The following is a 12,065-nucleotide window of genomic DNA, read 5'->3' as shown; positions in this document are numbered from 1 at the left end:
ATGTACATGATTAATCCAAGATATGTGGTGAAAGATTTGAAATGTCATTGTGAGTTTTTCCGTATTGTTTCTGTGAGGGTCTAGCCAGTGATATCTAGAGCTTTAGCACCCCTAGGCCACAGACGCAAATGCTAAGTGTCTTGCTAACTATTAATGATCGCGCACAGCATGTTTTTTACATTGTTGCACGTGGCTGCTGTAATTTTTTGTAACCAGTCAATTCTGGCATAAGCAGTGCGCCTCTCACACTCCACCAGATCTGACCTTCAGAGCAAGGGGAGAGGTTGGTGCCTGGTATGAGAGCAGGGTGACAGTGCAGCACGGAGGGAGGGAAAGGGGACCACAGTTTCTCAGAATAGACAAAGCCTGAGTCCAGCATTCCTGATAGGGAGATTGACTGTGAAGCGTTGGCTGCATCGAAACCCTGCAAAAGCTACGTAGATAAGCTGAAGATGGACGTCTGCTTCCAACTGAGACACTGTAACTTTTACAAACCCAGAGAGGCGGTAGGCCCACTTTATATTACGACAGAAAGGTCTTTGGTTTCTCTCGACACACACATAAACACAGAGGGAAACAATAAAACAGACTCCTCCTAACTGGGGGGTCTGGACTTGAGGGGCGGCCATCTTTGTTGATGCCGCTATCTGGTGCGGTGGCAGACTCAGAGGTGTTGCCGTGATGGCTCAAACTTTCTTGGGCATCAGTTAGATAGAGCGGGCCGCAGCTATTCTGGGACAAGGGGGCTCTTCAGAGAGGCAGAGGCTGCTTTATGTACTGTGTCACTTGCTGCACCGTTCCGAAAAGCTGGCATGCTGATAACATATGAGGAGGAGACGAATCCCCAGAGCTGCAGGCTTTAAATAAGTCCACATACTAAACACACACACACACAAACACAGTGAAGTGCATGCAGCTTTAGTGTAGCACATCTCTCTGCACCGCCTTACTGCAGCCCACTACAACAGCTGACTTCTCAGAGCTACAGCTCTCCTTACGTCCCCAGTGTTCCTCAAAATCATTTAGACCCTAATGTGGCCGTGCCCGTTAATGCTCGTGTTTGGATTATTACACATTTGTTCAGCTTTAAATTACCTTTCGATATAATATGACCAAGCTAACGTCTGGATGTAGGCTCAGGCCTTCAGTTCACTCTGAGGTATTGGCCGGCGGACAGTCTCGTGACGACATTTTGGGCATCAAGACTTGATCTGGGGGTCGGTCACAGTTGTTTTAGATCATCATGCACAGAATGCCAGCAGGCTTAGGCTGCGAGATGGAGGGAGATTGGGAATTATGACAGCAGTCATTCTCAGCAGTGTTTAAACGCACACAACACAGTCACATCGTTCTCTATGCTCGGCCTCTGCACAGGTGGGTCTGTCATCAGAAGCAGAACCGTCAAACGTGGTGGACAAAGTGCTCAGATCTTTTACTAAAAGTAAAAGTGGCAATACCATTATAAAGACATACACTGTTAGGTAGGTTAAAGTCCTGCCTTCAAAAAGCACCCTAAATAAAAGTACAAAAGTATTAGCACCAGAATATACTTAACAAAAAGTAAAAGTGTTGTTTATGTAAAATATAATTATATAATATTATTGGATTATAATTATTGTTTGACACATTGCCAAAAAATAAAATAAAAAAAAAGAAAGAAAAGAAAATGCAAAGTAACTAAAAACTAAAAGCTATCAAATAAATGTAGTGGCACCTAATAAAAGAGGTGTACAAAATATAACCTATGACTAAAGATGTACAAAGTATTACTAAACTAAACTAAAGTGGACAAATGGCTACAGCACACTGTAATGTTCAATATGTATTGCTGGCTTATGTTTGAAGCAATATACAATTCCCTTATAGGAAATAACACAAAAGCCAGTAAAGGCATCTTCCACATGTTATGATTATTACTTAATTATGACTGAACATTATGCTTTGTGCACTCTTTGTCTGTGGACCTTCCTGTAGAATGTTCAATGAATGACATTGCGTTCTTGCTTGAGAGACAAAAAAAGAAGAAGATCCCTGTTTTGCTCTGTAGTAATAACCTAAACATATGGGTGAAGTAGTGTTTGGTTTGGGATCAAAGCATTCATGGAGGGTGGATATTTCTGTAATCGCCTCGTGCCTGCCCACAATACCTTGCAGCAACTGTGTGGGCTCAGGTCTTAGCCATCGGTTCATCAGAGTGGAGACGGGCTGACGCGTAGCTCAAACACACTCCAAAGCCCCAATTACTCCTCCACACCCGCTCCACCCCCATGACATCCACCCGTCCACAGACTGCATTAACACACAGCAGAGTTAATCAGTCCTTTAGCGAGCCGTTCGGGTGGTTTGATACCACAGCTATTAGCCTCTGGCTCCAGACAATACCCTGTCTCTCATTGTGCTCAGTTGTGGTCTGGGTCGGTGGGCCCGGCCTGCCTGTCTGCTCGGCCCTGCCCTCAGTATGCATGGCAGCCCTCAGCTGTCCTTCTATTTCAGGAGCATGGAGGCATACCTCGGCCCAGCTGGGGCATCAGAGACAATGGGCATGCTGCCTTATCCAAACACAGGCCCGCAGACAATCTGACGCACTCCAGGATCCCAGAGAGAGCCCCGCTGTGGCCCCTCCTGCCCAATAAAGCAAACGCAAAGGGTTAACAAGGCTGCACACACACTTGACACATCCGAGGCTTCCTTTAAACACTCTACTATCTGTTGTGTGATGTGTAATAATAGACAGGAATGTAGTGATGAGTAAACAGTTCATCCATCTTTTAAGTTGTAGAATAAAGTTGGGCAGCTCGTCAGGCTGACACAGGGCCGTCAGGTGTGAAGTGTTTGAAGTTCACTTCTTACATGCAGTTCATTCATCATTAACAATCAATCTTAATTTGTGTCTTAATGCATTCAGGAAAACCTTGACTTGTATTGCTGAATGTTTTCTGTGTGATGATTTGAAAAATAAGAGCATGATATCCAGCCTCAATGATGTCAGACCTTTTCATACCACTGTTACCAGTGTTGTCTTTGTAGATTCTTGCTGTCACAGCTGTTCAGAACAGCTCACACAAAATGTACTCCTACAAGTTTTTACTGTCTTGTATTTATGTTCCAAAGAAATCGCTGTTTCCTAACAGTAGGTCATGACTTCAGTTCCTGACTTTAAATAGACTTGGATAGGAAACCTGTCTAGCTCTTTGGAAAGACCTTCCTTTAGTGACCGGCAGCATCTTACTGTCAGGGCAGACATAGCTTCATGTAATTTACTGCCAGTCCCATTGCAGATCTGTTAAAGATGTTCTAGGATGCAGGTGGCAGTGCTGGGCCTCTTACTATAATTGCTGTTTGGGCAGCGCTGCTATCACAATGAGAAGCATCTCAGAGAGCCGTATGGCAGCTCTTTCACAGTTTACCCAGGCTCCAAGCCACTCGTATGATTTCCTTTACACACACACACACGTGCACATGCATTCACACATAAACAAACACTATCACCACTTCAGCCACCAAGACACAACGTCACCTGTCGCCTGTGGCAACTGCTCAGAGAGAGGGAGAGAGAAAGAGGGAGAGAGAGAGAGAAAGAAAGAAGTGGCCGACTGGCAGCACATGTGTTACTCCATCCAATTGTGGGTTCAATTAGTTCACTTGGTTGTCAGGCGGAATGTGAGGAAACAGCCTCATATCACTCTGAGGAAGTATTAGCAGCAGCAGAGAAACAGACAGAGAGACCTGAGGAGACCTGAGTTAGAGAAAGCACAAGTTGGAAAATACTTTTACAATACATACTGAGCAATAATCGATTTACTTCAACAATCTTAATGTAACATACTTCTGATTGACAAAATGTAAAATTATGTTACATAGATTCTTTTCCACCTCAAAGTGGAACACGGTACACATAGAAAGCTTCTTTATTAATCACTTGTTAACTCTAATTACGGCAGGCCTGATGGTCATGTTTCCTCACTTTATTATAATAAAGTGAGGAAACATGACCAGTCAATAATAAAGTCTAACTTTGTGATTCTTAGTAAGTTATTAATAAAGAAGGGAAATGAAGGGTGCTTCCTGATTAGTCCCAGTTGCTTTTGCACAGCCTTCAAACTAAAGTCTCCATTCTCAAACAATTTAATTATACAATATGGCATTCTTAAATAATTTTCACATTTTATTTTTATGTAAAACTCAAATGCCTGGGGGCGCCCGTGGCGCAGTAGAACTGGTAACGTCTGAAACTTAATTTTAGTGCAAATTATCACGTTTGATCAACTTGTGGTGGTAACCTAAAGAAAATAAATCAACTTTTTCTAAAGTTGACTTTTTTCAAACTATTCTGACAGTTGATTTAACTAGCATTTAATTATACAGAGCAGTAACTCATAGCATCATAAATCCTGTCACATCTCAGAATCAACTGTTGTACCGGAACACAGACCGGTACAGTCTGATAATGCTTCAATAGCTTTGCTTTAATAATGTTTTTTTAAGGGGGCGGCCGTGGCACAGTGGGTAAGGGTATTGAGCCTTTAGGGCATTGAGCATTAGCATGTGAACATGCAAAAAGAGTTTGGGTGAAAAATCAGTTTCACTGAATGTATTTTGTGTAAAAGCAAAACTTATTATCTACAATTAAATTAGCAATTTTTAAATTTCAGAAAAACTGTAAAAAGGTCATGTCATGGCTCATCGGAAACAAGGGATACTTTCAATATATCTTGCCAAATGAATAAAAGGCCTGTTTATATTCTTGAAACCAACCTTGAGTTCATAAATCTATTATTCATACCATTTGTTGGTCATAACTCTTCCTCTCCTCCTTCAAGTGTTACAATTTGATTGTAGTTTGTCTTAGCAATTGTATTGATGTCACATAAGATGTCACCTTGTCACCCTGCATCTACATTATTAAACACAATGGAAATTAGTCTTGGACTCTATGTTGTTATAATTGATAGTGTTGTTGTCGTGTGTGATTTACTGTCTTACAACTTTAATAATATTGTCTAAAGAAACTAATCCTACACTGTGGTCCATAATATGCTCTGCATTGGAATGTGAAAAAATAAAAATATTTTGAAATCCTGGTTTAAGGAGCCAACAGCTGACATTTATCGAGGCATTCTGGGTTCAAATTTTTCTAAGAGCAGCTGCCATGTGCCGTGCCTTTCTCTTTGATTCAAGGCTTTGAAAAATACTTTTAATAATGTTTTTCTTTGGGTGCTTGTGTGTTTTAATTGTGCTATATGTTCATGCACTTTTATCTGTTTCTGTATGCTTCATATTTTTCACGCATCACCAACCAACATGTGCTGGAAAAGTGATTGTGTCATTTTACTTGTCTGTGCTTGTGTCATTTTGTTTTTGTGCTTATGTGTTGTATTTTTGTATCTTTCTCTTTTTAATGTTTCTTTTTTTCTTTTCTACCTGCCAGGGACTACTGGTGAAAATTAGCCTGCATGGCTAAATCTAGCACATTTACATGTTGAACTTTGGTGCTCATGTTTATTAATGTGCACTGTCCCTTTTAAATAAAGAAATCAAATCAAAATCAAATCTTTATAATTTAATCTGAGTGAGGGCTCAGATTGATTGATTTCCTGCCTTGACATAACTATCCATCCATATTGTAGTTTGTCATGAGGGTTCATTTTTACTTCACACATGACAACAACTGTCAACTCAGCAGTGTGTTGCTTCACTCAGTATAGCTTTTTCAGCAGAGGGCATCAGCCTCGACCCACTTTTCTGCCCGGGCCTCTTAAGACATCCTGCCAACATTTCACAGCTAGTGCAAACTATGCAGGCCCCAGGATGTAAAGCAGTCAGACGCTGGGGCAGTAGCAGGTGAAGAGAGTCCTGAGGGAAGGCCCTGTGTGCTCCTGCCTCACTAACACTAAGACGTAACAGAAGGATCAGCTTGGCATTCAGAGAAGTGCTACTTGCCGGCAGCAGGCCAGACACGTGGACAGCTGGCACTGAGTGTGTGTGTCTCAAACCTCCTCTTCTCTACCACTGCTTTAGTACACAATATGATAATAGTCCGTTTGTAGTCTGTTTCTGTTATTTGAAGGTTTTCAGTATCAGAATAGTGTGTTCATAAACGGGTTGGAGGAGACTTTGTAACCATGGTTGATGCCAGAATAGAGTTGAAACCAGAACTCTGATTCTGAAGGTTCAGGTTTTGATTTTATTTTTGTGTATTTTAAGGCAAATATTTCCTTCCGAGGGAGTTCAGGTTCAGGTTACTTGATTTGTTTAGTAGTATGTGGTGTTTCAGACACCACATACTACTCAAATGGGACAATAAAATAAATAAAACACTTAAAATGCTCAAGTGCTTATCAGGATGCTAAAATGTTGATAATTATACCTACAAAATCACTTAAAACTGACAAGCATTGGGGGCGCCCTTAGCTCAGTTGGTAGGGCGCCCCCCCCCCCCCCCCCCCCCCACGGGCCGGGCCCAGCAGCAGACCCGGGTTCGATTCCCGCCCGCGGTCATCCTCTGCATGTCACTCCCCTCTCTGCCCCATTTCACCTCTGTCTCTCTGCACTATCAATAAAGCATAAAAAATGCAAAAAAAACAAAAAAGACAGCATTAACCAGCATTAATTACATAGAAAAGTCAAAACTAAATTAAATGATCTAAAACTATATATACATTTATATTTAATACAAAGCCTACAATAATACAGGCTCCAGAAACATTTTGTGCATATTGTGCAGTATTGTAGAGTGTTTCAGGTCCTCAAGTCATGTTGTATGAAGGCTCAGTGAAAACAGGACTGACAATTGCAAGGGAGTTTGCCTGTTTGGTGGTTGTAATCCTGACCAATGCTACCCTCTACTGCCACAGAGAATTAATCACTCATCCCCACTTTCTCTCAAAGGTGCATATAAAAACACATAGGTGTACACTGTTGCCTTTATTGTGACATTAGTTTTGACTTATCTCAAATTGAATGTCTGTGTTTATTTATCCATAATGTGGTAGCCACACATAGATTACGTGAAAAAGGAGGAACTATGTAATGTTTTGAGACTTAAAAGTTAAAGTAGGGGAGAACGGGGTAAGTAGGCACACTTTTTACTCTAGTGAGAATTGCTCATCACCAAAACATCTGTCAATAGCCATTCCTACATTAAATTGAAGCTTAAGGTGTTGGCTAGAAATGTGTGTCTCTCTTTTTTTCCAAATTATTGTAATGAAGAAGTAATTTACCATCAAAGACACTCTGACACATTGTGACAACCAACCCCATCAAGGGGTCGGTTGTCACACACTATGGGGTTGTTTGTCACAATGTTATCTTAATGGGAAAAATCTTAAAAAAGAAGGCAAGGAGGCAGAACCAAATTTGAATGTTTAATTGCATTGTCAAGTTGACAAATAGGCCTACATAACGTTCTGTAGCCTTGGCAGCTGGTCTAGTTTGGGATGCACTGGGTTGTTTTGATTTTGTTGCCCTTTTTTCTTTTGCTTGCTAGCTGCCTTTTCCTGCTCTATTATTTCCTTCTCTGGGGTGTCAGTGAGGATACAGCTTGACAATTTATTTCGTTATTGGGTTCCTTTTCTGGCTGCAGCCTTGAGATAACATGTGACAACCAACCCCCCAAAAAATTTGACGACCAACCCCAACTTGAATTTCTTGCTAGCATCAAGGCCAACAACCATCTGACAACTAATTAGCTTGCTAACCACAATCTAAACTATAGTTTACCCTTCACACTTTCTGAGGGTAACAAGTGTTTTGTTATAAACCCATTGTATAAAAGCCTAGAAGAAAAATACTGAGAAGCAAAATATTTTGAATTTGACATGAAAAACACAAAACATCCTCTCACCTGAAATGCAGCTGTCTTCCTCCAAGGAAGTCTATGTATGTGACCTCTGATCCCAATTCTGGACCTTTTTTATATCAACATTTCAGAGCTAGCGCGCTCTGGTGGCGAGATATAACGAATGTGACATCCAACCCATGTGACAAATTACCCCGTTCTCCCCTACAGAGGGAGATAAAAGTAAAATATGACTTTCACCTGCTTTGTAAAAGAATAATTTGCTATTTGTTATAAATGTTATCATATTAAAGCAAAATTCATTAACATTTTTTTTTTGCCTACTATATTATTGTCGGTAAAGCAGATTAGGAGCAAACATGAAAGCACTTGCACATTGTGAGAAGCAAACATTAAGGGTTACAGAAGAGACTTCCTTGACAAACTTCCGTTACATTTTCTTAACTTCCCTTAAGTCTGGTGTAAGTTTATAGCCTGGTTCTACCAGACCATCGTACTTCATTTCATTTGTACAGAAGGTCTGGAATCGCTCAATTGACAAACGTTAACTCACTTGAAGGCGGGTGTCTGTTGAAGTTAAAAACTATTGGATCTTCCCAGTGCCACTCTGGATCTGCCAACCAACCATGTCATGCGCCGGCTTCTGAGCCACTCCTTCTGTTCGCTGATTGGACCGGCAGAAATCTGTCCGGAGAAAACCTAAGACTATACCGCACACCCAGACTGACTACTGAAGGGAAATGAAAATTGAGCGGAAGTAGTAGGTGGGCGGTGCCAGGCTAGTAAGTTTATGGTATATTTTCAGATGTTGTGGACAGACCCCAGTGGCATACCTGGATCTGTAGAACATATTACTATTACTACTATTATTCATGATCCACCAGCTGTTTGAGGAATGTAAGGGTGACAACGCTGTCACAATCATAATCCCTTGTTAAAGAAACTACAACACAGACCTTAATGCAGTCTTTTGTTTTTGTTATTTTGTATGGACTTCCAAACATTCAGGTAAATAGTGGTATGGTATGGTATGGTATGGTATGGTATGGTATGGTATGGTATGGTATGGTATGGTATGGTATGGTATGGTATGGTATGGTATGGTATGGTATCGTTTGGTATGCTAAGGTATGTTAGTACTTCACTTTATAAATACCACATTTTATATTGCAGATATTTTTTTAAGTTAAAGCTGGGGTATGTGATTTCTGATTGGTCAAAGTTAACATGAGCTGACACTTTGACCAATCAGAGCGAGGCTCCGATCCTCTGTTCTTATTGGCTGTTGGGACTGTCCATTCACTTGCGCAAGACGTTGTTGGTGTAGAGCGTGTCAGGGCGGGACCATAGGGGAGGGACCAAAGAGTTCAAGTGCAGCAGTTGGATTCGAATCTCTTTCCCAACTGCCATTTTCTCCCCAAATCCTCCAACCCAGCTTTAAGTATTGCAAGACTATATTATCCAAACATAATGTGGCTAATAATGTCTGACTACTGTGTCACAGCTCCATTGGACTGATAAAGAACCAGACAAAATCAATCAAACTTGATGGGAATGGACATTGATACAAATATGGATACAAGGAAGGGTCTGTGAGGGCTACTCAGCCTCATTTCTTTAAAAACAAAAAACAAAACAAAAGCACAATTTGTATATAAAGGGTTTAAAGGGAAAGTTCAGTATTTTTGAAGTAGGGTTGTATGGGGTACATGCATAGTTAGTGTGTTACCTTATGGAGCTGGGAGTCAATGTCACTGTAGCAGAAGTCAGCCCTGTATTGTTGCAGAGGGGGCCAGAAGAAAAACGTTTTTCCTCCACATACTGTATATAAATGCTAACCTAAAACCTAAATATCCCTTCAAGTGTACGCTAAACTGAGATTTTTTCCACAGCTTTAGTTTGTGCCAGACAGCCGTTTATTTTGGTTTTCTTGTGTCTCTTGAATAATCCGGAGTAGCTCTGACTCGAGAGGCTGATTGGAGGAGTGAAACAAAAATAAAGGGCTGTCTGGTGGAAAACTAAAACTGTGGAAAAAAATCTCAGTTTGGCGTACAATTGAAAGGATATTTAGGTTTTAGGTTAGCATTTATATATGTGGAGAAAAAAAAGTTTTGTCTTCATGCCCCCTCTGCAACAATACAATGCTGACTTCTGCAACATCTCCCCCAAAATCCATATAGTGACTGCACTGATCTCCACCTCCTTAACCCCACTTCAAAAATAATGAACTATCCCTAGTTTATGTTAACACATGAAGAACAGTCATTTCATACATTGTAATACTCATATATCTTATATGTGCAGACATGACCCGTGTTAAGTGATATTAGAATATGAGGTAGCCAAAATATTTGCACTGCTTTATCTAAAGAAACCTGACACAGTACATAAAAAGGTGCAGTGCAACAGGCTCACCAGCAGAGAGAGCCATGTTCCTGTAGAACTGGCAACCTCACAGTTTTGAATCTGTGCACATGTGGTCAGTTCAGTCAGAGAGGAAGCACAAAAGGAACCTTGTGAGTCACTGCACCTTGCAAGCAGCTGGTTTTACGGCTAACAGAAACAAAGGCTACATTTTGCAAAAATCAAACCTACAGTATATTGGTATAGTGTAAGCCAGCGTTTTGGCTCACGTTAAACCCTACTTGCCTGTTCGTGTACACTGATCTTAAAAAAAGGTCATTCCACCTTACAGTCATTAAAAAGGTATTTTCTCTATGTTTCTCAATGACAGGAAGGGGCTATCTCATAGGAAGTGGAAGTAGGAGCGTCCCTTCTCTCTTTCTCACCCAGAACCCCCCCCCCCCCCCCCTCCTCCCACGGTCGTCCACTCGCCTGCCCATCCTGTAGCAGTGTAGCGGTGAGGGCCAGGAACACCCCCTCACTGCAGGGCTACGGCCGCCTGCTAGTATTTTGGTAATCGTCATCCTCCCTGACCTGCTGGCCCGATCCTGGCGCCAGGAGTCTCTCCTCGCCTCCCCGAGTCTCCACTACCCCCCGACCCCACGGATAATTCAGACCAGCTGTTGCAAGGTGCCTTGCCTACACCCGCCCACTGTACTACTCACACACTTGCCTCCTCTACAATCTTGAGTTTGTCTTGGGGAAAGGAAAGAAAAAAAAACCTGGCTGTGGATTTTTTTTGGAGGCCCTCTCAGTCTTTGCATGGGGTCTCACTGGTGCATTAAATAAATCCTAGTCAATCACAGGCCTGGTTCCTGCTCTGCAACAAATCAGCGCGGTGTCTGGATTTGATGCAAGCTATATGGAAACACTCATTTGGTGGGGGGGTATCATGCCGTGGCCGTGAGTCAAACACTGCTATTTTTGCATTCCTGGTTAGCCTTCCACCACTGTCACTGACCTGAATTTCTCTCGTTCCCCCTGACCGTTCATTCCTAATGAAGTGGAATGTGTGTCACTGTGAATGGCGTTTTGTTGGGAGATGCCTCTGCAGAGCCATCTCTTCATTGGAGTCACATGAAGAGCATGTGCGTCCTCCATGATCAAGTGATACTGTGAGGGGAGTTATACTGCAAAGGAATGTTTGAGGAGAAGGACGAGAAATAAAAAAAGGCCCTACATTTGCCACAGATCATTTGCCTCCTGGGTTGAATTTGAGTAGGCAGGAAAGGAAGCGCTTTCGGTGCACATGTGTGCCTCTTCCCTTGTATACTTGAGTGTTTTTGGCATTTGGGGGGCTCTTGTGTAAAAATAAGGTGCCTCTCTGTCTATGGCCTTAACCACAGTGGGATTTTGGATTGAGATGGAGGGGAACCCCAAGCTTTTGATCCCCTTTCCACAACCCCAGCACTGCTGAGTAATGGCCCACAAGTGAACTGCGTGTGTGTGTGTGTGTGTGTGTGTGTGTGTGTGTGTGTGTGTGTGTGTGTTCGTGTGTGTTCGTGTGCATGTGTGCGTGTTTGACAGAGGTTTGGAAAACTTTTTTTCACGGTGGTGGTAGTGGTGTGGTTGCCTTGTAGAACAGCAGTGGATGGTTGTCAGAGACAGAGGCATGACAGAGAGGGGGTTGGGGACTGGTACAAAGAGTTGTTCTGGTGGAACTGTGGAGGAAAATAGTTCATGCTGCACTGGGATTTCCTGCCTTTGCCCTGGCTAACCCCCCCCCCCCCCCCTTCCACTACCCCTCCCTCACTTGTCTACCCGCTCTGTTCTCAAGGCCCTTCAGCAGTATGGAAAAACGGCTTGCACAATATTTCAGCTGGAGATGGGTGAAGAAACCAATTTAATGATAGGGACTGCTGAG

Source organism: Ammodytes marinus (assembly GCF_949987685.1).
Source record: "Ammodytes marinus genome assembly, chromosome: 4".
Lineage (NCBI taxonomy): Eukaryota > Metazoa > Chordata > Actinopteri > Uranoscopiformes > Ammodytidae > Ammodytes > Ammodytes marinus.
The sequence above is the reverse complement of the archived record's forward strand: the minus strand, read 5'-3'. Positions refer to the sequence as shown.